We start from the raw sequence: 27,608 nt of genomic DNA, 5'->3' as shown, positions 1-27,608 counted from the left end.
GGCAGTTACCTGTAACTATCTTACTTGATCTTCCAAAAAGCTCTGCAAAATAGATATTAGCATTGTTCCCTTTTACAGGTAAGGAAACTACCGTATTTTGCTGTGTATAATGCGCACCCACGTTTCAGTGCTAATTCCCATGTATAACGTGCATCCTTATTTTTCCCTCAAAAATTTGGGCAAAAAAGTGCGCATTATATACGACGAAAATGGGGTAAGTCCCCAACAGGCTAGAAAGGCCTTGGAGCCAGAACAGACGCCCCCGTGAGCCTGACCCCGAGTTGCTTGTTTCCTTCACCAGGATGGTGCGGGGAGGCTGGTCAGAATAGCAGTGCCATCAGGTTCAAAGATGAGGGGGGAGGACTCAGTTGATCTCCGGCTGTGCCTGCGTCTAGTCTCCCCTCCCTCCCGCGCTGGGCCTCATCCTGGAGACAGACGGTCTGGTAAACAAGCAGTTGGCCCTAAATCCTGGCATGCCTGGCAATGTTGTGATTAAGGGGGCCATGAACACGGCTGAGTGGGGGATAGATCTAATTAGGCTCCTGGGCATGGAACCTTGAGGGGTAATGGTACGAGGAGGCAAGCTGCATCGGGTGCAGTGGGACCCTGAATGACAGCCTCCTCTGTCCCCAGACGCGCTGAATCAGGTATGTGCAGCAGGCAGACAGCATGGCATCGTCTGGGAAGGACAGTCTGGTCTATGAATTGAGCCGGTACTTGGGCATCCAGCCTCTGCCACAAGCCCTTTCCTCTGCCCCACCCAGAATTCCCTCAGGCTATTTCTATCAGAGAATCGTCAAAGAAGAATGTGCCTTAGTGAGGGATCACTCCAATGCCCTCTGTCCACACTGGGGATGCCAAGGCCCAGAGAGTGGCAGGGTCTTGCCCAAAGTCACACAGCAGGGCCGAAGCCAAGCGCTCCTGTTAAGTTTTCTGCTTTCCCACCACTGGAGACAAGCCCCTAAGACTGCCACCTTAATCTACTGTGACTTCCAAAAGCAGTTCACATACATTACCTCACCGAGTCTGCCCAACCCCCCTGGGGCCGGCACTGCTGCTTCACAAGTAAGGAAACTGAGGCTCAGAGATACGAAATCCCTGGCCTGATGCACGTAACACAGTGGGTTAGGGGAATCGCTGGGACAAAGCAGGATTCCTCATCCTTCAGCCCTGGATGCCTTTCAGAGGTGTAGCCTCAGGGCCTTTGGGCCTGACGATGCCCAAAGTGACCACAGCCCATGGCTCCCATGCCCACACGGACCTGGGCTGGACTCGAGCCACCGAAAGTGCTCATCCCAGACACCGGCAACGAGTCTGTGCTCCTGCCTTTGAACAGAGATGGCCCTATTGCTGAGGCCTCTGGGCACCAATGTTCTGCATCCCCTCACAGAGCCTCTCACAGAGCCTCTCACTACTTGCCATGACCTATGTGCAGAAGGCAAGGCAACCCAGGCACATTGAACTTGGGTGTGCGCAAGAACGGTAGAGGTCCCTGTGTGTGTCAGGAACAGGGCTTGGTCTCAGCACTGGAGTCCGAGACCGGCGTGGAGCCCAACAGTGAAGTGCAGCTGAAGCAGGAAGAGGGGCCGGGTTCCAGGGCTGGGAGGGGCCAGGAAGGCGAGGGAGGACCCCCTCCTGCCTCCTGAGACTGACCCTGTGCCGTCCTCTGCCCCTGCTGAGCCCTCCTGGGAAGCTTTGCCGACTGCCAGCCCGGGGGTCTGGGGAAAGGTGGGCGTAAGAAGAACAGGAACGGACACTCCAAGTACCACAACGGGGCTCCCAGGGCTGGGGGAGGGCAGGTGCAGGCGGGTCCCCCTGGGAAATCCTCCTGGACTGTGGTGGGGATGCTCGGGTTCTGGGAGATGGCAGGGGCAGCAGGGCTATGGGAAAGGAGGCCAGCTCAGCCTCCTGGGATCGGGGTGGGGAGGGATGTGTCCTCGGAATGTATCATTGCTGCCAGACCCTCCCCACCAGGTATAAGCCTGTGGTGGCCAGGGCTGTGTCTCCCACATCCTCTGGGTCCCCTCAGGGCACAAGGGGGTACTGGACAGATTATTGTCAATACAGTACCTGCTCCTGTTCCACACAGGCCAGGAACCATTCTGAACACGGTTCCAGGGTCATCTGCAGAGGGCGAATGATCCCCGAGTCACTGAGGCTCAGAGCCCGTGAGTAAGCGACCCATGGAGGCCCAGCTGGGAGGGGCAGCCCTGGAGGGTCAGACCCCAGAAAGCGCACTGCTGCTAAGTCCCAGGGAACCTGCTGGCTGACAGCCTGTTAGACGATGGGCCCACAAGGCACAAGCAAGTGGTGAAGAGAAGGAACTGGCAGGCGTGAGTCCCAGGTCAAGTCCAGATCCTGAAAACTCGGGGACAGCCTGCCCTTCTCTGCGCCCCGAGCCCCGTGGCCGTTTCGCTCGGACAACTGCATCTCCAGGCCTCGGTGTGGGGCAGGAGCACGGCCCACCCTCCCGACAAACAAGCAAGCTCTCCGGGCCCCAAGCTGCAAGAGGCCCTTTGAAAAACTTAGTGATCCATCCCAAAATATTCAGGGTTGTTGCTGGGGCAACTTGGCTGCTACACAGCCTGGATTTAAATATTTAATGGCTTCACGGGTATTACGGGGCCTGGGAACTGGGTGGGAGAGGTCACGGGTCTGAGCTGGGGCGAGGAGGAGGGGAGCCTGGAAACTCCTGCCAGAGCGACCCCATCCCATGTCCCCACCATGCAGAAAAGGGTGCCCAGGGCGCCCGGCTTCTGTTGCTGTACTTATGCTGTAAGATCACACCGTACAGGATGGCAGGCCCATCACTATTTCCAATTTACAGCGGAAAGAACTGGAATCAGAGGGATGAAGTGACCCGCCCAAGGCCACGCAGCCACTGACTGGCAGAGCTGAACTCAAGGTGCTGTGGCTCCCCAGTCAGTGCTCTTTCTCCTGCATGTACCGGAGTCGGGGCCAGAAACAATGCTCAAGGCTGATCCCAGTGGCCAGCAGGCAGGGATTCCTTTCTACAGGCCCGACACTGGGCTAAGGGCTCATCCACTGAACCCTCACAACGACCTGGTGAGGTAGGCTGTGTTACCCCCATGCTATAGATGCGGAAACTGAGGCCCCAAGAGGGGAAGCAACACCCGGGGGAAGCAGGGGCGTCCGGGGTCAGGCCTCCGCAGTCCGCTCCAGAACTGTCCTCTCCGGAGCTGGCGCATTCCTTCTAGCTCTTCTTAGCCCCAATCTGGAAAGGTGTTAACAATAATAAATCCAGCAGTTGGTCCATTTTAAAGCCCTCATTTACCCTGGTGCTTTGTTCTCCCAAGTTGGATGGGACGGCAAGAGGAAATTCTTCCAACAAGAGGCAATAAAGATGAGTCACCTCAAGGTCTGGCTTCAGTGACTCGCTCTCCACATAAGGCCCATACACAGGGACCCGTGCTGACAGCAGTGCAGACAGACAGACAGATACATGCTCATCGACAATGTACAGACGTCTACACAGAGATACACGCGTACAGACCGAGACAGACGGACACAGCCACGCACACAGGCACAACCCCATTCCGACGTCTCCTCCTTAAGTAGGAAAGCTCCTCCTGGCATCTAATGGAATTCCCTCTGCATTACATTACTCACAACATGACTCTTTCCATCAGTACTCTGAGGCTTTACAGCTCCCAAAGCCCTTGAACTCGTATGCTCTTGCTTGATCCTCACAGGGATCCAGCAAAGGAAGCAGGGCAGAGATGTTTATAATTATGGGGAGCGAGGCCCAGAGAAGTCAAGGAACTTGCCTGAGATGGCACAGCTCCTGTTTGAGGTGGGCTTCAACCCAGTGGTTGTGCCCTGTGTCTGCTGCTTTCATTCCTTCAGTGACACACCAGGTTGCTGTCAATGTCCTATCAGTTTCACGTTGTCTGCTCCCCTCCCCAATGAACTTGCTTGGATCTCAGCAGGTCTGCGTTTAGCGAGGGGACTCACTAAACTGGTCCTGACTCACTTTCCTCCTGCCTGAGTGATGATTGCATGTGGCATGGCGGGGTGGCCTCTCAGAGTGGGGTGGTCCTGGGCTATCCTGAAGCTTCCCCGCCAGAGACAGTAGGCTTCCTGTGTGGGGGGCAGAATGGCAAGGCTGCCCCCTGAAACTCCTAGGGCCCAGGAACGGTCACTGGAGCAGAAATCAAGCCCCCCACCCCCCACCCCCACCGACCCTGCAGCCTCATGTTCACGGCTACATTTGCTCGGCAATAAATATCAGAGGCACCAGGTCTTCCCAGGGCAACCACAATTGATTCTGGTCACCTGGTCCGAATTAGGGAGGGATGACTAAGGTATTTAAAGCTCAAGTTATGGAGGGCAAAGGGCCAAAGAGCAGAGAGACCGTGACAGAGTGCTCCACCTGGCTTGAGAGAAGTCCGCAAGGAAATTAATCAAAGGGAAAAGCGGGGAGTGGGGTTTGAGTAGATGGACAGGAAGGAGTCGGAGAGCCCTGTTTTCTTTCCTCCCCATAAAACATCATCCCAGCTGCTTCAGGGAGCCTTAAAGAAAGATGCAGGTCAGGGGTGGGGGCAGGGAAGAGGCTGGGCTTGGATGGAGACAGGTCTGGGTCTCGGACGAAGGGGAGCAAGGAGCCGCTCCATCCCTCCACAGAAGCCGGCTCACCAATCCCACCAAATGGCATTATTTCAGCCAGAAGGATGCAGGCAATCCCGCCAGGAGCCTCAGGGTCCAGCAAGTACTGGTTTTACTGAGCTCGAGAAGATTTCTACTGCCTTTTGACAAAATAATAATAAATAATGATATGAAGAAATAGAGCTTCTCTGGGTCTTGGTTTCTGCATCTGTACAGTGGGATGGAAGTCCCCCCTCTCCCCGCCCTGCCCCTGCTCGTCCACTGGGCTGGCGATGATGGGCAGGAGTGGAGGAGCTAAGAGAGGGGACATGAACTTGAAGGGGACGTGAGAGGACATGCCACGCACTCATCTACAGCATGGTCGGGAACTCTTTTTCCGTTACGGGCTAGATAGTAAATATTTTGGGCTTTGTAGCTGCATGGTTTCTGTCACAACGACTCAACTCGGCTTTGTCTGAGAAAGCAGCCACCCGCTGTACCTAAATGAATGGACATGGCTGTGGGCCAATGCAACTTCAGTTACAAAAAAGCTTGCAAATCCCTGACCTTAAGGAATATTTAAGGACTCGCCGTGGGCTAAAGTAGAGGGTGAGAGGTGAGTGTGTTTCCCCTGGTGGTGCAGGGGCGAAGAATGAGTGAGTCTGCAGAGCTGGGTGTGCAGACAGCTGGGTTCCGGCCCTGTTTCGGGCTGTGCGGCTTTTGCCGAGTCCCGGCACCTCTCTGCATCTCACCAGCTTCACTGCAAACACAGGGACAAAGATGGGACAGGACTGCCGTGGGGGTCAAAGCAGGCCCTTGTGGATAGTGGGCAGTGCCCTCGGCAATCAAATCGTCCTGGGTGAAAGGCTGACTCAAACTGGAGGAAGAGGGGCCCTGGCAGTGCCTCACGGGAGCTGGTGAGGCCTGGCTAAGAGCTCCAAGTGAGGCGTGCGAGGGTCTGACGGGCACGGGGCGGAGCTTTCCGACAGCGGGGGCTGAACGAACCAGGGCAGCTGGAGCTGGTCATCCCCTGGGGCCGGGGCTCGACCCCACTGCCCTGTCAGGTCCCGGGAGGAAGCCCCCATGGATTGCATTCTTTGCCAAGAACTCTCAGGAGCAGGGCTCTCCTGCACAAGGGTTGCTGGGGGGCCAGAGAAGGCTGACCCTTCGGCCATGGCCACTGCCACATCTGGCGCCTGGCAACATGTCTGGGCAGCCCTTTTCGGCCTGGCTGCTGCAGGCCTGATCCCCTCTCTAAGGCTGTCACGGATGAGAGATGACCAACGACCATTGCAGAGCACATTATAAGCCAAGGATGTGCACTTTGATTAGCCAGTTGTACCTGGGGAGGCCTCTTCTCCATTCTGCTGCAGTCCAACAGCAATGACAAGGGACAGGGAGGCTGGTGGACTGTGTGGCAGGATCTGGGAGGGGAGGAGGATGGTGACGTTTGTAGCGACGAGAGTTAACACTTAGAGGGTTAACACTTACTGTGTGACAAGCAGTTCTAGACACTTTGCGTCTATTAACTCAACTTTCATAACAATCTATGAAGTGGGTACAATTATGATGTCCATTTTACAGACAAGGAAAACAAGGCACAGAGAAGTAAAGCAACTTGCCCAGAGACACGCAGCTATTAAGCTGGTATTTGAACCTAAGCAATTAGCTGCAACATCCAGGCTCAGAAGACATTGAAGGTGTCCCAGAGTTTGTGGGCTAAACCACGGACCCCTCCAGAATGAGGAGAGGAAAGAGTGTTGTGGTGGGAATGGGGGAGGGGGATGCAGGGTCTCGGCCTTGCTCGGCCACTGTCCAATCCCGTGATGTTCCCCGGCAAGTTCCTTGCCCTCCCTGAGCTTCTGTGGGGAGGCGGCAAGCAGACTGACCAAAGGCGTCAGAGCGGCCAGGCGAGATTGTCTTCCCTACTTGTGACCTGTGTGGCCTTGGCCTGAGTCTCCCCACAGAATCATCTGGCAGCCAGCCACACCTTCGGCTGGTCCGCCCTCTACCCTGAGCCACGGCTTCATGGCTCCCAGTGCCAGAGCTGAACAAACATTTGGGCGTCACTGGCTCCATTCGTGGGTGGAAGGGATTCAGGTATTGTCCTGTTAGTAGTGGAAATGGTTGTCTGAATGTTTGATGAGCAGACCCCATCCTTTAAAAATGCAAATACAGCTCAAACTGTAGCATCCAGAGCTAAGAAATGTCGGTAAAGTACACAGGCTGGGACTTAAGAAGGCCCCACAGAAACTCTGAGCACTGTGGTGGCGGAGGGAAGGTGGCTCCTTCCACACACCAGACGCTTGAGCGGCCCCGTAGAGCACATACGGCAGCGGTGCTGGTGACCCGGGGTCCCCCGTGTAGCAGGTCGGGGGTGCCGAGGGCTATGGAAGGAGGCTTCAGGCTAGACCCAGATCAGTCCTGCTGGTACCTTTCCTCAGCTCCCGAGGAAGATGCAATGTAATGTTCTTGGATCTGGCGATCTGGGTTCAAGTGTAGGATATGCACTCAGCCAGGTAGCTCTGGCGCTGGATCAAGTGCCCCTCTCTCTGCCTGGGGTCCCGTGCGCCCCGCTGTCCCTCTGCCTCCGTCCGCTCTCCTCCCCTTTCCAAACGCCCACATGTGCATGTGTACATGTATGTGCGCACACACGCGCACACACTCTCTCTGAGCGTTTCCCGGAGACGTGCAAAGCTACCTGCTTACGTCAGCTAGAACACTTCTCTCAAGGCACACCTCATTCAGAGGCCTGGACATAAATCCCTGCCCTGGGACCGTGACCCCCAGCAGGCAGTGGTCACATTTAATTTAGAAGCTCTGCGTGTGTGGACTGCTGTACAAAGCCGGCTTGCCCAAGACAACTTTAGGACTGTGGGGGCCCTGCTGAGAACAGAGGTCCTGGGGAGCCTCCTTGCTGGGAAAAGGAAGAGCCTGGCAGGTGTTTCATTTCCCCCTGGCTGCCCAGTAATTAATTAAGCAAGCGAAAGGCTCGGCAAGTTCATGGGGCAAGGTCGGGATTTCCAGGGACGTGGGGTGGGGAGGGGCAGGGGGATGGAGCAGAACATGGCTGTTCTGGGCTCCAGCCAGACCCCATCCCGAGGTGCTGTGTGACCTTGAGCAAGCACCTAGGGGGACCTCTGTCAGGTGCCCCTGTAAAGTGCCTTCTCAGCCACCAGATCTGGGCCACGTCCAGGCAGACCTGAGCAGTAGGGCTAATGTGAATGACAGCCTCTTCCTGGGTGTGATTCTGAATAGCAAAGGCTGCTGCAGAAGAGATTCTACGAGAAAAGAGTCATCTGTAGTGAGATCAGATCGGACTCCCAAGGAAAGTGTTCCAGGAAGAGAGAAACCTGAGAGAGACCCTGGGTCCCACTTCCTAAGTGACTGAAGGTGTCAGCCCCCTCTTAGCTGCGTGCCCTAGGCGGGCGATGCTCGCTGGTCAGTGGGGGCGAATGGAATACCGCTGCGCTTAGAACAGTGCAGGCTCAGTGAACATCTGCTTGCCTTATTGAGCTCAGGGGGGTGGGATACACGTTTTCACATATATCCCATTGACGCTTTCCTACAGCCTTGAGAGGTATGGGTATCCTTGATTCACAGACAGGGGGAGACTAGAATTAAGCCCCGAAGGACTTGGGAGCCACAGAGTCAGGACGAGAGCTGGCTCTCAGGGAGGAACCCACCGCTTTACCATCTCAAAGAATGTCAAGGTTGGGGACCCCATGGTCCTTGCGTGCACCCCCTTCATTATAAAGATGGCGGCTCCAAGGACCCGCCCCCCGTCACACCACAGATTCTGAGGTCCTCAGCATCATGGACTGACTTGATCTTAAGATTCTGTTGCGCCTACTCTGCAGCTTGCTTCTCAGGTGCTCTGGGGCCGGGTCCTGTGGCTCAGAGCTGGCCCTCAGACTGGGTGCCTGTAACCAAGAGGTCGCAATAAGTATTTCCCATGTTCCAGAGATGTTCCAGGTGCTTCATCTGCGCTCTCATTTAACCCTCACAGCATCACTAATAATCTCTCTGTGTACAGATGTGAAGGTGGGGTCTCAGGGTGACGACACCCCTCTCCCAGGCCATGTGGCGTAGAAGAAGAGAAGCTGTGGTTCTCAGCACTCGGGCCACCTGTAGGGACTGAGGCTCTCTGTCAACAAGCACAGGGCAGCTTCCAGCTGGCCTGGCTGTCCTGCCTCCTGGCTTCCACGCCTTACACCTTGGATTTTGGAAGAAGGGGACGAGGGACAACGCTTGTAAAAAAAGCTGCATTGCATTGACCACCCAGGGCTCTTCTGGCACTAGCACAGTCAGGGTGCCTTTGGGTCAGCCTTTGATTGCATGGCTTGTCTGAGACGGAGCCTCAGAGGCCCAGGAATGGACGATGGGCTGGAGGCTCCAGAAAGGTAGGCAGAAGGCCCGACCCTGGGGCTGCCACATGCCCTTGAGTTTGCTGAGGACAACGGGCCACCCCCGTCCTTCTTCCCCCGACATTCCGGTCTCCAGGCAGCTATCCATGAGGGACCAGTAACATCCAGCTGCGGCTGAGGAAGTCCTCTCACCCCCGTCACTTATTCCTGCGATACCCTCACAACAGCTTACAAGCCCCGTCCCCCCACCCCACTGAGCTCATCCCTGCCCACTCCTCCTCTCTGCCCTCACTCTAGCCAGCTGGAGCCACGCTGGTGTCTACCACATGGTAAGCACATTTCTACATCAGGCCCTTTGCATAGGCTTGTCCCTTTGCCTGGGACTCTGTTTTCTTTAGAGATTCCACATGGCATATTCCCTCCTTCATTCAGGTCTCTGGTCAGATTCCTCAGGAGACCGTCTCTGACCACCCTACCTCCACCCCCACCAGCCTGAAGCAGCCCCTCCCTCTCCACAGCTACTGCCCAACCCCTCGTGGTTGACACGTCTCTAACACTGTCTTCTTCCCCCAGCTTATCTTCTCTCCTCTTCCCTTGAATGCAGCTTTGTCTGGCTGCTTCACTGACGAATCCCAGCATCTAACACGGTGCCTGCCACGTGCTCAGTGGGTGCTTGGGAGGGAAAGGAAGAAGAAAGGGAGGAAGGGAGGAATATCTGAGTGGGTCTCCTTCACACATTTCTGGATGAAAACTTGCTAAAACTTTATTGAAAGATGCAGGGCCATCTACATAATTTGCAGAGCTCAGTAAAAATGAGGGATTCTCTTACTTGACAGTTGTTAAGAATTTCAAGCCAGCAACGGCAGAGGATTAAAACAAGTGTGGGGCCCTTCCATGCCCAGGGCCCTGTGTCGCAGCCTAGGCTGCCTACCTGTGAAGCTAGCCCTGGGGAGCTGTTATCCCCATCGCCACCATGACATTCAGGGAATCAGAAGATCAGAGAGGTGTAGCGGCTTGTCCAACATCACACAGCATTATGCTATGGCTTAGAGCCTCACAAACTCCCTCCTCAGGTCCTGTGGCGGCTGCGGAAGGAACCCTGAGGGCCCCTGCACATCTGGGGAGCCAGCTCAGAGAAGAAGGAGCAAACCTGCCTGGGACGCTCCTGTATCGTATACATCTTCTTTCTTTTGCTTTTGCATTTTACTTCAAAATATGCCCATAGTTGTTCAAATATAAAAATAAGGTATTGTCTTCCAAATCTTCAAGAACTGTTGATCTACTAGGACACTCCTGAGATTTTGTGTACCCCCTGGTTCAGCGAAGAGCCCCAGGCCCAGTGGGTACTCATGAGTTGGTTGACAAAGCACCCCCGAGGCAGAAGACCCTAGCGCAGGCCCAACAGCCAATACTGCCCAATAAATGTGAGTTTCCCTCCCTCCCTCCTGCTTGCTCCGGAAGAAGCTTCCTCCAGGATGGCCACAGACCCAGACTGCGGGAGCTTCCACAGGCTTGGTGGAGACTCAGAGCTCATTATTCCATCAGAGAGAGGGGGAGGGGGCTTGGGTCATTCCCTCCTGGGGAGTGAGCTCTGCCTGCTAGCGAAAAGAGGAGGGTGTTATTACCCTGCTCACCCAGCCGGGTTCATTCACCACACTAATTGGAACACGTGATAGTTTGTTAATACAATCTAATTTGGGGAGGCGGGTGCACGGGGTCTCCGGGGAGGGGTGCAGCATGGGGGTGGAGGGCCACTAATGACATTGCCAAGGGGAACTGGGAATGTGGCTCAGATGCCGTTCGGTTTTGATGCTTGCTTTGTAAAATGATGTCTTAATCCAGAATCTGAAGACTGGAAGTCTGTTGTGCTGCTGTGGGGGGGTGCATGTGTGTTTGTGGCTGTGTGTGCACCCAGGGAACGGCGTGGTCAGGCGTCAGGGGGCATGTGCACCATCCAGGGGTGCAGGCCGTGAGGAGAGTAGAGAGATGGGAACACGGCTGTATCACATGTAAAGGCAGAGTGCAGTGGTCTGATTTGCAGAAGAGAAACAAAGCCATCTATTTTCCCATGACCAACTCACCCAGCCCCTATTAATACTAATTAGGAGGACTGGGAATTCCCCATAACTTCGTAATTACTGTTAACAGACTTGCAGGGGCCATGAAGGAAATGGGACACCCCATTCTGTTTTCATAGCTAAGGCGATAACGGTGCAGGTGGTCACTGTGACCTTCACACTCCTCTAGCCCTCCAAGGCACTGGCATTTCCCAGGGGACCCCAGGTGACCAAGTGACAGTCCAGTGGAGATGGGGATTGGGGGGCTGGGGCTCCCCTGTGGGCTGCTTCTACTGCCTCATGAAGGTGAGAAGAGCTCTGGTGAGATGGCTCCAGGGGCAGGTTCAAGGTGGGAGCCAAAGGAAGACCCCCAACTGTGTCCAGGGCCTGGAGGTTGAGGAGTGCACAGTCCCCCGTGATGCCGATGTTGACCCACAGCTGCTGGCTTGGGCCACCAGCCCCAGGCTGCCCACACTGCCCCTACCCCCCCTCACAGACTCTTAGGCCCTGCCCATGAAGAGGAACCACACTCTGAAGGAGCTGCCAAGATCACAGCAGTGACTTCACAGTGTCACTGGGCCCCTTCCCCGGCCTGCCACATGCTGCAACCAGACGTCTTAGGAAACCACAGACAAGCCACTACAGGGACCCCTCGGCTGCTCGGCAGCAGGGTGACCACTTCTGCCAGGTGACAGGCGCAGGAACTTCCCAGAAGCCCCATTCACGCAGACCCTCCCCCCGGCCTCCCTTTGTCAGCCCTGGCAGTCCCGCTGCTGTCCCCTTCCCCCGGCCTCCGCCCGCACGTCTGCCCCACCCCCAGGAAGTGCTGTCCGACTGTCTCAGCTCGGGCCTGGCTCCACTTCCAGAAGACAGTTCTTTGTTCTCTCCCATCTGCCCAGAATCAGAGATGCTCCGTATATTAGAAGCTTAAACAACACTTTCTTAATCATATTACAAAGGACCGACATTGTACCAACTATTAACTAACTGACTGTGGGTGACGTTCTTTTATTCCCTATAGTCCAGTGATTTCTATTGCATTTTTCTTACAAAGAGCATGTATTACTGAGATGACTGACACACATCATTGTGAAAGGTCCATTTAAGCCCCACACTCAGAAGCTGCCAGGTCTTTTCAGGGGCCACAACCTGGGCCTGCAATACCTTTTCTCCTTTCGTCCGCCAGGAGAACCTCTCTTCACCTTTCATAGCCTGGCCCGACACCTCCTCAGCCATGACGCCTTCCCTGATTTCTCCAGCCTAGGCAGTGACCTCTTCTCTTTAGTTCCAGTGCCCTCATTGTGGAGATGGGCAGACAGGGCCCAGAGAGGGGTAGGGCCTCCGCAGGCTGCACAGCAGGGTCACCAGTGGTGACGTCAGCTCTAGAACCCAGAGGGGCTCCTTTCACACTGTGCATGTGGGGGGAGGGGGAATGGGGATTTGGCGCAGACACCCCCTACTTGACTCCAACGCCCCCTTCCTTCTCCGGAGCTGGAGCCCGCCCCGCTGCCAGCAGCTTTGACCTCTGTCTTTGTTTTCCCCGGAGTGAGCCAGGGGGCTCTTCTCCCAGCCTCCGGGGTGAGGATCACTGTGGCATGGGGACAAGGAGCAGAGAATGGCTGGGTTGTTTGTTCCACAAAGGGGCGTGGGGACAGAGGCACTGGGTCCCCACCCCCCACTGCAGCCCTCTGGAGCTCAAGGCTGTGTCTGAACGACAGTGTCTATGAGGGCCAGGCAGGGCCTCCCTGCCCACCCAGCTCCTGCCCTGGGCCCCACCCTGGCTGGTCAGTTGGAGGCCTGGGTCACACAGGGCCACATTGCCCCAGGTCTGAATCTCAGCTTTGCCACTGAATAGCTGTTGTGTCACGTATCTGAGCCTTATCTTTCATGAAACAACCTACCACTTATTAGGCACTACTGGGGCACTGATTGGGTACTTTATATGCGCCACGGCTCACCTTCGAGACACTCGAGAAAGCTGTCCTCGCTCCCATTTCACAGGTGAAAACTCAAGATTCGCAGAAAATGAAACCACTTCCCCAAGGTCAAGAGCTAGAAGCTACTGAGCTGGGACTTGAGGCTGGATCTATTTGAGGTCATAAGCCCGACTCCCAAGACAACACTATACAGATGGGATGAGCTCATGGCCCAGGCCAAGTGCTCCGCCGGTGATAACACACTGAATGTTATAGCTTCTCGTTCTCATTTTCATAATGGGAGTCAGCGCTGCAGTGAAATGAGCTGGGGAACCAGCCTGGCTGAGGGCCGGCGGGTGTGGAGGGCAGGTGAGACTTCCGAGGAGACCAGGCAGGAGTTGGCAGACCCCCTGGCTGCTCCTACCCCGCAGTCCCGAGGCCCAGACTTGCTCCTAGCCAGAGAGTATTACTGGAGAGTAAATATTATTTTACCCTCCAGACCAAGATTATTTTTCCCACCAAAAAGCCCACAGCCAGAGAAAGCTAAGCCCTTTGCTACTTTCCTAATTGCAGTCCTGGAGCCCAGTTTGGGGACACGAGCTCTCTGGAAAAGCCTGGTAAGTGGCCTGGCATTTGGCAGTAGCATCAGAGAGGCTGGCTGTGGGCTGGCGGTCCAGCTCCCACTGCGCCGGGAGCCCCAGGAGGGCGCGGGAAGGCTGGGGCACAGGAGCTGGTTCCAGGGGTCCCAGCTCTGCCCGGGGCCCTGGGACAAATCTAGCTGCAGTGGAGGTAGCAAGATGAGTCCTGCCCCCCGTTTCATGCTGAGCCCCACTTGGCTGGAAACACAGAATGGGCCAGTAACCGCTAGGCCCCTCCTTTCCCAGCCCCCAGGTCGGCTTCCTTCCTGCCTCTTCCTCTGACCTGTGGGCAGAATGGTTCTTGTTCAGACCAGAGGCCCCAACACTCCCCACCTCCCATTCCCTGGTTTCTCTCAAAAAAGGCCCACCAGAGGAGAGGGTCCAGTCCCAGGAGGTTCTGCTCATATTGTTGAGGGGTGGGGACCCTCCAGTGGTCCAGGGGGCCACCCTGGGTCAGACCTAGCCCCTGCCTGCTCTCCACATCTCATATCCTTTCCACCCAGCTGCCAACGAGGAAGTGCCAGGTGGGCCGGACCGGCACCAGAAGGGCAAGCAATATACCCCCAGCCAGGTGCCAAGCATCCAACTAGTTCTCCGGCTGGTTCCCACCTCACCATTTTCCTGGAAATTTCTAGAAGGATACTTGTGAAGAGAGGTGATTAATGCCCAAGCTTTGCAGTCAGGACAGACTAGCTCTGTTCTAGTCCTGTGACCTGGGACAACTTCACTGCCTTCTCTGTGCCTCAGTTTGCTTGTCTGTAAAATGGGATCACCAGAGTACTCTCCCACAGTGTGGTAGGGATGGCTGAGATCATAAACATAAAACTCTCAGCATAGCACTGACCAAGATGGCCAAGCTATCGAGTTGGTTCTTCCCAGGGTAGAAAGGGAGGTTTAGCTCAGAGATAAAGGCAAAAGATGGCTGACGTTTATGGGGCCCAGTGGGCCCTGTCCCTTGAGGACCACCCTCTTCCTCGTGCCCAGGGTACCTGGCTGTCATCCCTGGTGAAGGATGTGGGAGTTGGGGGTGGAACTAACATTTGTTGAAAACCTCTCTGTCCCCTCCATGGTGCTAGACCCAACCGCTCTGTACGGATGAGGAGATTGAGGCTCCGTGCTACGGGGTCTGCCCAGGAGCTCACAGCTCCCGTGCAGAGTGGGAACGTGTTCTCTCGCTTTCACACAGGGCCCTCCCCCATCCCACCGAGCACCTCAACGCCCACCACCCCGCTGTGAAACAGGCGGTGCTGCCGTCCCCGTTCTGCAAGCTCAGGACCCGAGGTCCGGACAAGTCACCCAGCCAGCCTGGAGCAGTGGGGCTGGCATGATCCCAGCTATGCCACGAAGGCCCCCACTCACGTGAGCCCCTGGAGGTCTGTGAGGGAGGCATGCCCCCCGTCATGGACAGTAGCAGCCCCCAGCCCGTGCGCTGCACCTGCTCCGAGGGCTCTGAGGAATGGCGCTTCGTATCTAGGCAACAGGCCCAGCTTCAGGCCTCTTCAAGTCACAGGCCTGCAAGTCAGGACAGCATTCCGGCAGACCTCCCTGAAGTGACTCATTTTCTGCTTTCCAGAAGGAAATAAACACTAAGGAGTCCAGAGTCCGTGGTTCCCCTGGCCCTAGAGGGAAGAGGCTTCCAGCTGTCTCTCCTTGGACTCTCCTACTGCGTAAGCCTTGCACGCACACCTCTGGGCACAGCCCCTCTTCCATGCTGCTTTCTTTTCCCCGTCAGGGGGTTTGTCTACTATAAATTCACACGGTCCTTCTTCTGTGGCCATGAAAAGTAGGACCCTCAGGCTCTGGAGCTGCTGCAGTCCTCCCGGGGTGTCCAGGTCCCTGCTCTGCCATAGTGGACAAGGCGTGGGACCCTTGGGGACTGGGAACAATTCCAGGCCACCACGACATACCCTGAACCGACCCAGAACCGCTGGTTGCCATGGATGCCAGGCTGCCCCAGGGTCTCTCAGCGAAGGAGAACCCCCGCCATGATGCCGGAGACCTGCGAGGAAGGCCTCGGAGCACAACTTTTCGGCTGATAAGTCCTATCTGTGTGACTTGGGGTGAACGCTTCAACCCCTCGGAGCCCATGTTTCCTCAGCTGTAAATGACCCCGTCGCAGAGGATGGAACCAGAGACCAAATGACATCAGCAATCCTGGCACTTCAAGTGTGGTCAGGGCACGGGAACTTCCTCAGTCTCCAGGGGACGGGAGCTGCCCGGCGCTGCATGTACTAAAGTGGATGTCAGAGGGTCCTAGGGTGCGGCGGGCCGCCATCCTGCGCTGAAGTAAAGACTGCGCTCAGGGTTTCCACGAGCTTTTCCAGCTCTGAGAAAGCAGGTGACGGCCTCGGCCGGCGGTGGGAGGACAGGCGTACCACTGAGTGAACGGCCTCCCTGCCTCCACCAGGGCAGAAAAAACGGAAGTCCACATGCATCGATCCATCCATATGAAATATCCAGAAAAGACAAAATCTACAGAGACAGAGAGTAGATCAGTGGTTGCCTAAGGCTGGGGGTGGGAACAGGAACAGATGACAAATAGGTACCAGATTTCTTTTCGGGGCCATGGAAATATTCTAAAAGTGGGTTGTAGGGATGGTTGCACAACTGTGAATTTACTATAAATCACCCTTAAAACAAGCAAATTTTACGGTACATAAATTCTACCTCCTTAAAGCTGTTTAAAAAAGAACCAAAACACTACCAGGAAAGCACAATTGCCAGCAAAGGAATCAGAGGGGCCAAGCCCGTGTTTGAGGGTGTCAGCCACCCCCCTGTGGTGGCAGTGGCAGGCTGCCCCGCGGTCACCCCAGTCTCCATGACGCCTTCTCCACCTGGGGTTTCACACAGGCACTTTCTTGTTATTTCTCACCCCTTAGATGTGAGGAAAGGGAACAAACCTGCCAGCTGACTTCTTTACAAACCTGAGGCGAAGCCCTGCGATGTGAGGAGGTGGGGCTCTGCAGCAGAATGAGGAGCCCCGGGGACAGCGCGGCACCAGGGAGGAGGCCTGTGGGATGCTGGGTCTCCCGGAGGCCTCCAGAGAGTAGCACAGGGGGGCAGCTCAGGGGTCTTGTGGTATGGGGCGCGGGACTGGGAACCAGCCTGGCCCTCTAGCTGGTGACCTATTATTTCATACCTGCCTTGCCCTCTACCCTGAAGTAGTACCCTACCCTCCCTCTCCCCAATGCTGGCCTCCCCAAGGGCTCAGCATCCTGGCTGTGGTTTGCAAGCTCCCTCCTCTTGGCCCTGAACTTACCACAGGATGAGCTCACAGTTTCATGTGCCGGCCTGGCCCTGGGAAGGCAGCGAGAGAAGCTGGATCTCTGATGAGGGGGCTGGACTGCTCTGGGCTAGGAGCTTCCCCAGCTACCTCCTCTCCATGGGTCTCCCCTCCTGACCCACACCGTCATCCACCTGGGTCCCTCCTGCTCCCTCCCAAATTCCACCGAACCGCATGCTCAGAGGGGTCCAGATTTGCTCTCGCCTTTCTTGGTGCCTCCACTCTGGGTCAAGAGCCCAGCCGTGCAGTACAGATGGTATCTGGGTCTCTTCCACCCCAGAGCCAGTACACAGGCACTCGGGGTGGAGGGTGTGCATGCAGACAGCAGTTACAGTGCAGGACAGTCACAAAACACTTCTGAGGCACCAAGACAGAGAGGGACAGAGATGGCCCCCTGGGCTCCAGTGCTCAGTTGGCTCGGCTCCCGTGAGGGAATGCTCGCTCCAGGACCCGGTATCCCAGCCGCCCCGCCTCCTTCTCCCCATCCATTGCAGGTTCAGCCCTGTCCTCCAGAAGACAGCCTGTCACCTGCTGTGATCCAGGAACCTCAAATTCTACCCTCCCCACCATCTGCCCAGGGCATGGTTCTTCCTACCTCATCCTTCCGCATAAACCCTTTCAAGGGTCCCCAGCACTTCTGGGGAGCAACCCGAACTCAGAGCACAGGAGGCTATTGCTTATCCCTTCCCTGTCTCACACCCTCTTCTCCCGCCCCCCAGCAGCACCTGTGTAGCTCCTGGGATGCAGCTGCTCTACCATGCCCCAGGGACTTTGCATGTGCTGATCCCACTGCTAGGAATTCACTCCCCTCCTGCTAGTCACCTCTATGTCATTCATAGTCCCCAGGGGCCCTGGCACCCCATCCATGTGCCACAGCATCCCAGTCCAGTAGACCTCCTGCCACCTGCCTGTCACTCTCAGGGATGCTAAACCTGAGCTTGCATCAGAGTGCCTTGGAGAGCTTGGCAAAGCCCACACTGTTGGACCTCTACACAATCCTAGGGGCAAGTCTCACTGCTTTGTGACTGGGATGAAATGCCCTTGAAGTGAGCAGAGAGGGCTCAGCCACAGAGCAAGTCAGGTCTAGAGGAACATAGGCAGATGGTACATTCTGCACCCTCGTGTTGGTAAAACTCAAACCCGCCCCGAGCCCATTAGCGCCAGTGATGCACTGGGCCCAGGCCGTGCGCTGGTAGGCCCTGGCCTCTTCCTGACGGGGGAAGAGTATGGCAGCACAGGGCACAGGTGTGGAAGTGAATAATGGCCCTGCCGGGAGCATGGCAGCCTGGGCTGAACCGAGCCCTGGAGCTCTGGCAGAAGAAGGGCCCAGGCACGTGGCCACAGCGCCTGCCAGCCTGTCCCTCCAGGCCTGGCCCTGATGTGGCACTTCTCACGCCACTCCCCAGGCCTCTAGGACACAGGCACCCCCTGGAGCCAACGGGACTGCCGAGGCGCCAGCCTTAGGACTTTTGGCCCGGATGGCAATTCAACATAACAGCTACAGGGTCACTGTCCCCTCCTAAATGTGTAGCTGTCCCCTTCCCTTCGGAAGGAAAAAAAAAAAAAGGAGAAAAGTTCCCGACTTGGGAATGTTGCTGGGGAAAGGGAAGGAGAGAGCTGGCTGTGGGGGGCAGGGAGCAGGAGGGCTGCATTTGCTTTTTAATTTAAATCCTTCCGGGTCATTAGAATTTTTAAGGAGCATGTGTTACTTCTGTAATAACAACTTTAAAAAATGATTTTTGTCTTAACAATGCAAAGCAATCTGCAAAAATATGTCTGGAAGAGAGTTTATTCAACAAACAGCTTAAGGGGGTCATTAAATACACCATCATCATCCTTTCCTGAGCAGTTACCACGTGCTGCTTGTTTTAACACCCATTATTTAATCTAATGCTCATCAGAGCCATTATGAGTTGGCTGCTATTAGCGCTATCATTTTCTAGATGAGAAAACAGAATTTAAGAGAGACTAAATCACACGGCCAAGGTCACCCAGGCATGGAGCTGGGACGGCGGGATCTCACCCCTAGGTCAGGGCCCACGCCGCACTGCCTGATGCAGCTGAAGTGAGAAATGGACAAGCTCGAAGCCATTTGTTCTGCGTCTGCTCCATGACTCGAAAGCTACTGATGCTGCACAGGAGCCAAAATCAAACTGTCACTGGAAAATAAACCCAGAGCCCGGTGTCCCCAAGCGCCCTGGGAGCTTGGACCAAGGCTAGGAAAGCGTGCGTGACAGTGAATCGACTATAATCCGGCCATCTGTCCATCCATTCACCAACCACTGATGGAAGCTCCCCCGCATGCCCAGCTCTGTGCTGGATGCTGGCGAATACAGAGGGTGAGATGTTCACAGCCACCAGGAAAAGTACCAGGTGAGCCCAAGGCGGATTGGACCCTTCAGCACCTTCTAATCTGTAGGTTTTGCATCCTCCAGAAATATGCAAAACTCCTTGCAATTCAGGACCCAAACAGGCATTAAAGGAGGCGAGAATGAAACATAGCCCTGGAATCCATGCCCAGGGGCAAGCCACCCTTCCTCTCCAAAATGCCTGAGTTTGCATCATGCTGAACCAGGAAATTCCACCCATCTCTTCAGTCTGTCCAGGTACAAGGCCAGACCAGTCCACTGTGGTGGATTCTCTGGCATTTCACAGGAATCTTAGCCCCAAGATGGGAAGAGAGGGGTTATGCAAAGCTCCAGGATCCATCAGAGGCAGGGGAGGGACTTGTCCCCAGGGCTCCAGCCTGCAGACCTGAGCATACCCGTGCTTGGCTTGAGGAGCTGTGGCCAGTGGTGGCGGTGGGCCAGCCGGAGGGCAGAAGGTGCCTCAAAGTGCAGCCTGAGCTGCTGAGAGCAGGCAGCTTGGGTGTCCCCCGCCCAGACAGGCTCTCACGTGCCTCCAGGAGGACCAGGCACAAAGCGAATGCTGAATACATACCCGATGAAGGGGGAATAAATGTGATTTTGGGTAGGCAGCTCTACCCACATTTGGAGATGGGAGGGACATGACTCTCTAGCCCAGGGGTGTCAAACTCATTTTTACTGGGGGGCCCTACCAGCCTCACCTCCATCTGCCTCATAGATGCCTTCAAAGAGCTGAATGTGATTTTGACTCCTTAACAGTTAAGGGGTAGTTACATTTATAAAGTCCTACAGTTATTTCAGCCCTTTGAAGGCAACTGTGGGGCTGATGGGGCCCCCAGTGAAAATGAGTTTGACACCCCTGCCCGAGCCCCATCATCACATTTTCGGGGCCATGGACTTGCACTGCCCTATGGGTACCCGCACCTACGACTCTGTGAGGATTCCTCCCACGGAGTTACAGAGTCGAAAATGTAAATATGACTCCGTTAGCATGAGCGCCATCACCGAGTACTGACCTTCCGGTGACAGACACGCTATTCGGCATGGTGTCTCATTGAATCTCACTATTCACATCCGGCCTGCCAGGTGTGGGGTATCACCAACCCCAGTTGGAGGAGAACACGGAGGCCCAGAGAGCCAGGTCGGGCTACTAGCAGATCCGGGATCTGAGCCGAGGGCTGACTTGGAATAAATAGTTTAAAGCTGGAGGAGGCCTCGCCCCTTCTTTCATAAGCGACGAACTACTGGGCAGGGAGGCTGAGGACACTGGCAGTGGGGGGTGGGGTGGGCAAGAGTCCAAGCTTCTGACTCCTGGTGCAGGAGGGGCCTCTAGGTGTGCTGCTTGTGAAGCTGCGAGTGTGCGCAATCTCTAATTTCTGCAAAGAAACTGGGATAGGGGAGGATTGATTGCTCCTGGCCCCTGGGCAGCACCATTTCTTAAGGGTCCCTCCAAAATCCCCTCTCCTGGGGATAAAGGGGGAGGGAGGGAAATGGAAGAGCTACTCAGCTCCCAAACCCCAGCTGTCCTTTAAGGCCACTGTGAAGATGGACACGGGCCTGCATGGCCAAGCCTGGAGGCCTGCAGGGAAGAAGCTGACTGTGTCACTCTCACTTCCTGCCCGGCAGCCTTCCAAGCCTGGTCCCAGTCCCAGGCCTTTGTTCTGTTTCCTCCTCCACGTCACCCTTCCCAGCACCCTTGCCTGTCCCATGCGCCACTCAGTTTCAAAGTCTAGCTCAAGGGCACGACATTCCCTGTTCTCCTACCAGAGTCACCTCCCAGAAATGGCTTCTCGATCTGGTCCCAGAGCCCCCAAGCCTTCCTTTACATGTGTACTCTGGGCGCTCTCATTCCCTGCCTCAGATGTCAGGGATGTACTCTCATGTCTGTGCCCCCAAAACAAGTCAGGAGCCCTCTAAGGTGCCTCCTAGCACTGATCCCCAAGGTGCTGCTGAATGAATGGGGAATGGGAGCAGAGGGTCCTAGGGTCTTTGCTCACTTAGGCACACGCCCTGACCAGGTTTGCATCCAGATCTACAACTGTGGCCCTCCCTTCCAGGACCCGTCATGAGCTGCATTTTAAACTTTAAGTCCTACAGAGTGAGGAGCAAGTCATTCTGGTGGTCTAGAAGGGACTACCACGGTCTAGCAGTGATCTCTGCAGCACCAGTCATAGTGGGGGGGCTTTAAAAGCACCCACCAAGTCTGGCTGTGGTTTTGCACCAAAGACACTGGACTGGGGACAAGACATGCAGAGGAAGGGTTCTGCCCTCAGCAGGTCTCCCAGGGAAGGCAGGGACCCCTGAGGGTGAGGACCTTTCAGCTTCGCTCCCTCTCAGTCCCCAGCGAGTGAAACGGTGCCTGGCACGTAATAAGAACTGAACAGTTGCTGGCTGAAGAAACAAATGAATGAACACTCATTGCCCCAGAAGCACTGAGCACACCATATAAGGCAGGGTGATGCTGAACACTGAGTTGTCTGCCTGGTGAGTCAGAGCTGCAGAATCCATAGTCAAGGGAGGCTGAGAGAGAGAGAGAGAGAGAGAGAGAGAGAGAGAGAGTGATGAAGGGCCAGGAGGTTTGTGGTTGACCGAAATCAAGCAAAGGATGTATCTAAAAAAGCACTCGGGCCACAGTTGCCTGGGAGGCAGAAGCATACGCTGTGGTTTTCCATCTTTTTTTTCTGCAGAGATCTTTTTTCAGATGAAATCATACCCCGCACCCTAAATGCCTAACAGTGCTGCCACGGTGGACGTCAGCTGGGGCTGCCAGGCTGGCCCGCCTGCCCTTGCCCTGGAGCCCCGCGCAGGCCCCCGCAGCCCCTTGCAGATGGGACTGCTGCTCAGTCAGTGACTGCCTCTTCCCTTTCCTCCTCCGTCTCAGAGGCCTCAGGATGGTGGTGGCTGAGGGAGGGCTATAGTTGCTCCTCTGAGAAGGGGACTGTCATAGGCTGGGTCTGCTACCAGGTTGTTGAGGGCAAGTAAATGCTCAAGTAGCTCAAGAGACTTTTCCCAGGCATGGGGGTTGGGGGGGATGAGGGTGAAGAGAAGGAAAAGGTCCTCCAAGCATGTAGAGGGGAACCCAGGGCAGCCAGACATGTTGTGGTTGAGATATCTGGGGGGCTGCTAGGGAGCAGACTCAATACGGGCAGGACTTCAGGGGACAAGCCTTTGGAAAAGTGAAGCGCCACCTACAGAAACATCATGTTTGTTTGCGTGTGTGTGTCAATGTGAGTGAATGTGCAAATCAGGCTGTCAGATACCAGATCCACTGAAACCGAGGCGTACCTGTCAGAGGCGACCTTTGGTGCTGTCAGCCACAGGAAGGATCTGTTTGGGACAAGTCAGTCCTCCTGCTAGTTCCCTGTTCCCCTCCTCCTTCTCTGGCACCAAGAGGGAGCATCTGTTGTTTTGTCTGCCCACCATTCCTTCCTCCTTCTTCTGAAAATAACACCTGGTTCTTCCCTTTGGGCCACTGGCTCTCTGGTACTTTCAGGCCCATTCCCGCTCCCACAACACACACCCCCTCACCACCCACCACCCAGCAATGACCTGGTCTGACCAGTCAGCATATTCTCTCCTGGTTTCAGTGACTGGTCATAGGTGGTCAAGTGACCCAAGACCAGCCAATAAGCTTCGACTCTGAGATTTTTGTTATAATCCCTGAGAAAGAGAAGCTCTCCTTTCACTGGATTTTGAAATGAGCAGGATGTCAGTCTGCAGCTGTTGGTCACTGTCCCCACGGCCACATAGGGAGTGCCTGCCAGGGACTGAAACCCACAAGGAAGGAAGCAGAGGTCATGCATATGAGCATCAGTTGAGCCTTAGATTCAGCCCTGCCTTGGATACCAGTAAACGGACTTCAAATTGACTATATGTAAAAAGCTAACAAATTGCCTGTCTTGCTTAATCAAATCTGAGTTGAGTATTGACTCCCAACTCATTCGGCATCTGATCTCCGTTCTGCCTTTACTGCCTCTCATCACTGGGTCTGCCCTGCAATCAGCCTTCATTTCTGGACTGTCATTGGTTCTTGCCGACCTGGGCAGCAGGTCCCGTCCGCACCTCCGACCCAAGGACCAGGCACAGGCCAGTAGCCTGCTGGGCACTCTTGTGCCCCAGGCTCCCCAACTGTCTGATCCTTCCCAACTTGGCTCAGATCCACTCACTCTGCTCCCCGACCCCCGCTGTCCTGCCTCATTGACCTTCAGTCCTGCTGGGAAAGACAGGCACTAAACAATGAACGAGGCCCTGGAATCCAGCCACTGCTGAGCTTGGGGAGAGAGAGTCACTCCAGGGCGCTGGTCCGAGGTCTCAGGGAGACCTGCTGCGGGCAGAGGATGCGGCACAGCAGGAGGGTATTGAGCTCAGGGGTCGAGCAGGCCCAGAAAAGTCCCTGGATCTCTCACCTGCTCTACCTCCTCTGGCACGTTGCCCTCTCTGAGTTCCATAATCTTCAACCGTAGAAGGAGGACCAGGCCACTACACACGGCGCAGAAGGACAAAAAGCCACAGCACTGACAGCGCCAATCACTGAGGAGGGTGTGGAGCAACAGGGACTCTCACTCACTGCGGGTAGGAACGCAAAATGGGGCAGCCACTTTGGAAGACAGCTCGGCAGCTTCTTAAAAAGCTAAATATACTCTCACCAAAAAATCTGTCAGTCATGCTCCTAGCTATTTACCCAACTGTTCAAAAACTTACAGCCACACAAAACTTGCGCATGAATGTTTATAGAAGTTTGATTCATAATCGTCCAAAATTGGAACCAAGATGTCCTTCAGTAAGTGAATGGAAAAACAAGCTGTGGTACACCTAGTGGGGCATTAGTCAGCAATAAAAAGGGAGGTGCTGCCAAGCCGTGAAAAGCCCTGGAAGAACTTTCAATGCATGTTGTTAAGTGAAAGAGGCCAACTTGAGAAGGCCATGTATTGTACGATTTCAATTATATGACATTCTGGAAAAGGCAGAACTATGGAGGTAGTGAGAAGATCGGTGGTAGGCAGGGAGTGGAAGAAGAGAGGACGAAAAGAAATAGGGGGGTAAGTTATCTTATCTGGCAAGGTGGAGGGTCCCCCCAACCCATGTTCCTCTTCCTCCATTGAAATACAATCACACCTGGGCAGATGGCCACCCAGAATAAGGACTAATTCCCACCCTCCCTTGCGACCAGGCGTGCCATCTATCTGCACTCTGGCCAAGGGGACGTGAGCGGAAGGGGTGTGTAATTCTCTCAGAGCCCAGGGTACCTCTCCTTTTCTGACTTCCCCTTCTTGCCAAGTGGAAAGGAGAGACTGCTGTGGGCCGCCATGGGTCACGTGGACAAGAGAGGGTGGTATCCCAGGATGCAAGGAAACTTGGCCTCTAATGTTTCAGGCATAATCCCCTTAGCTCAGAATTTTACTTAGAAAAAAGCAACCTCTTGTTTGAGGAACCATTATTTTGGATTTTTGTCACACACAACTGAAGCCACAGTGCAACTAATGCAAGGCCCTTCGAGGACTGTTCTGAGGATTTTGTGTAATACAGGTAAGGAGAGCATCTTCCCACATCCATATTCATTCAACGAATAATGGCCAGTTGGCTCTGCTGAGACCTGGGGATCCAACTCAGACAGACAAACCCCTGCCCTCTCCAAGTCCACATTCTAGGGCGAATGTGGGCTCCGCTCCATCAATGTGAGAATAAACTAATTCCGAATCGTCACGGGTGCAGGCATACTCTTAGTGACGGCTAACCTGTATTGGCTTCTGAGCTTACTATGTGTCCATCCTGTTCTAAGCGTTTTGCATGCAGTACCTCATTTTACCTTTACCCCAAACCCCAAAGGTGGGTGCTGTTGCTTCCTTGGCTGGCCGATGAGGAAGCAGAGACACAGAAAGGGCTCCAGGCCATGCTCCTAGTAATGGGTGATGGATTTGAACCCCAGTCTGTTGGACTTCAGAGCCTTAGCCACCGAGCCCTGAGATAAAGAATGACAGGGTGCCTGCCGACGGGTACTATTAGCCACAACAACAACAAAAGCAGCAGAACCACGTGCTGAACAAGCCTGAACTCCCTTACCTGGGTGGCTGGCGTCTGGAAAAGGATTGTGCCCACGTTTCTAGAAGCTGAATTCCGAGGGTTCGAGTTGCTTTGATGACAATGTAGAAGCTCTGGCCACTGCGAGCTCAGGGCTGTCCAGGAGATGCCCACCTGTCAGAGATCAACAGAGCCAGCCATGACTGCCTAGTGGACGGAGATCTCGCCACTCATGCTACCTGAGGTCTCCTGTTTTTGTTTGAAATGCTCTCTGTGCCCTGAGGAGGCAGTGTGATGAGGCAAAGTTGCAGAAGCCTAGGGTTATGTATCAGGACTGGGAAGCCAGGCAATTCTAAGACGCAAAGGTCCGCATATGCCTGTGTGTAGGTCCCCAAAAACACACGTAAGCATCACGCCCACTGTGTCTAGCGCAGTGCACTTTGCAGAGCGGAGATGCTTGGCAAGTGTTCACGGTTTGCTTTGATATAAAACAACTTTATGTGTCTGAGCGAGTGGGTGGGAACTCTGGGAGAGTTCAAGTACACTGGAGGAAAGCTCCTTTCTCATGTACAAAAGCATTCGCAGAATTCTCCATCCATCCAGACCAATGGCTTCCTTTTACTAATGAGGAGCATGACACCCAGGAAGGGGCAGGGACTTGTCCAGAGTCACACAGCAATGGTGGCCGAGTGAGGACTAAACCCAGGGTCTCCCCTGACTCGCGGCTGGGTGCTCTCTCTGGGGATGCTCCCTTTTTTGTAGCTGTTGGCCTTGCAGCCCTGGGGGCAGCCAAGGGCGCACAGCCAGGCGCCATGGCCTGCCTGTCTGGTGATGCTGGGATGGGCCCAAGCAGAGACTGGTTTCCTGGCTGTGTTCACACCGGGTGAGGTGTGGGAGGCAATGCCCACAGTGGCCCGAACTCGGGCTTCAGAGGCAGGCCGACCTCACCGCATGCTGGGGCCACCCCTTTGCAGAAGTGGGGCCTCGGTGACCCAGGTGTCCTCTCAGGGCATCCGTCTCCTGGTCTGGTAAACAGAGATAATGGTGGCATCTCTCTTTAAGAACTGCAGGGAGTTAAAATGACTTTCTAAGTCTGAAGCCACAGCACAGCATTTGGCACGTGGCAGGTGCTCAATAAATGTCAGGGAGGCGACGCGGGAGAGGACATCGTGAGAGCCCGAGGTGGGGTGGGGCACTGGATGGGGGCTGCTTTTTGTCCTTGGCACATCTTTAGACAAAAATGTCTCAATTCCGCCATTATTTGTTCCCTCCTGTCCCAGCTTCACCCCGCTTCTCTGCCTCTTACAGACCAGTGAAGGCCCCCACCCGGCACAATTACTTCTCCCTCTGGGCTGCAAACTCGCCACCTGCCCACGGGACCCCACACCCCAGCCCACATCTCACCAGCCAGCAAAATGCAAATGTCAACAGCACTCCTCAAGCTGGCGAAGGCTGATGTCCTGCCAGATAGCAGCCAGCACAGCCAGCGCCTGAGAACTGGTGGGGTGTTGCGGGGCTGGGGGCGGAAATTCCTAGTAGGGGTGGCAGTCTCCACTTTTTCCAAAAAGGTATGATAAGGAAGTAAATAAATGGCTGTAGGAAAGAGGTGACCACGAAGACCGTTTTAGCAGCGTGCTAATGGTGGCTGCCTGCGGTCTGGCTCTGGCCCCATCCAGATGACGTGTGGGTCAGCCTCTCTGGGTCCCCGCCTCACTCACACTTGGTGAAGAGGTTCATCTGGGGGACCCCCATCTTCCATCTTTCATCCACACCCCAGTCCATGCTTCCTCAAACCCACTAAGAGAAGCAGACCACCTACCCTATGAACAGAAACACGGCTGGGGGTGGGGGACATGCATTCCTAGGAGGTGACAGCATTACACCCCGATGGGCCCACGGACAGAAGTCCTGGGTTCCAGTGCCAAGCCAAACTAACTTATTGTGAGCACTCGGGCACATCCTCTTCTTCGTGGGGCCTTGGTCCACCCTCTGTGAAAGGGGGTATTGGACCCACCGCCCGTCTCTCAGGGTCAGGTCTGAAACCCAGGGCTCTGATAACTCACAGGCAGAGATGCCAGTGTGAGACGCCCCCTCCTCAGCTTTCCTGTGGCAACAGCACTGGGGACCCAGCAGGTACATCAAGGCTCCCTGGAGTGGAGGGCAGACACGTGGATCGGGAGATGAGAAGAAGGAGCTGGGGGCAGGGGCCAGAGCGAGCAAAGGCACAGAGACACCCGAGTGGGGCCGCGGGCAGAGTGGGAAATGAGGTGGAAAGGTCCTGCGGTCAGTGCTTCACCCTGAAAGCTGATAAAACCCAGACCAAGCCTCTCCCGGAGCTGGCATGGGGCTGGCCCTGAG

General features: G+C 55.3%; 1 protein-coding gene across 7 annotated transcripts in view; it reads right to left on the bottom strand.

Moving 5' to 3' along the window:
- Nucleotides 1-27,608, bottom strand: part of TSPAN18 (tetraspanin 18) — a 158,598-nt gene that overhangs the window by 25,459 nt on the left and 105,531 nt on the right. For 5 of the 7 annotated variants that reach the window (XM_053673035.1, XM_053673034.1, XM_053673037.1 and 2 more), the window contains one exon: nucleotides 25,293-25,424. The exons of 1 other annotated variant lie outside the window; for it this stretch is intronic. The gene's annotated coding sequence lies outside the window, so the exon portion shown is untranslated. Of the gene's footprint in view, nucleotides 1-5,947; nucleotides 5,967-25,292; nucleotides 25,425-27,608 lie in introns of those variants that run through there. One more of the 7 variants, XM_053673040.1, reaches the window with a different exon arrangement.

Source organism: Artibeus jamaicensis, unplaced genomic scaffold (assembly GCF_021234435.1).
Source record: "Artibeus jamaicensis isolate MK-2021 breed Jamaican fruit bat unplaced genomic scaffold, CSHL_Jam_final contig_797, whole genome shotgun sequence".
Classification (NCBI taxonomy): domain Eukaryota; kingdom Metazoa; phylum Chordata; class Mammalia; order Chiroptera; family Phyllostomidae; genus Artibeus; species Artibeus jamaicensis.
This window is presented reverse-complemented; position numbering and strand designations above follow the sequence as displayed.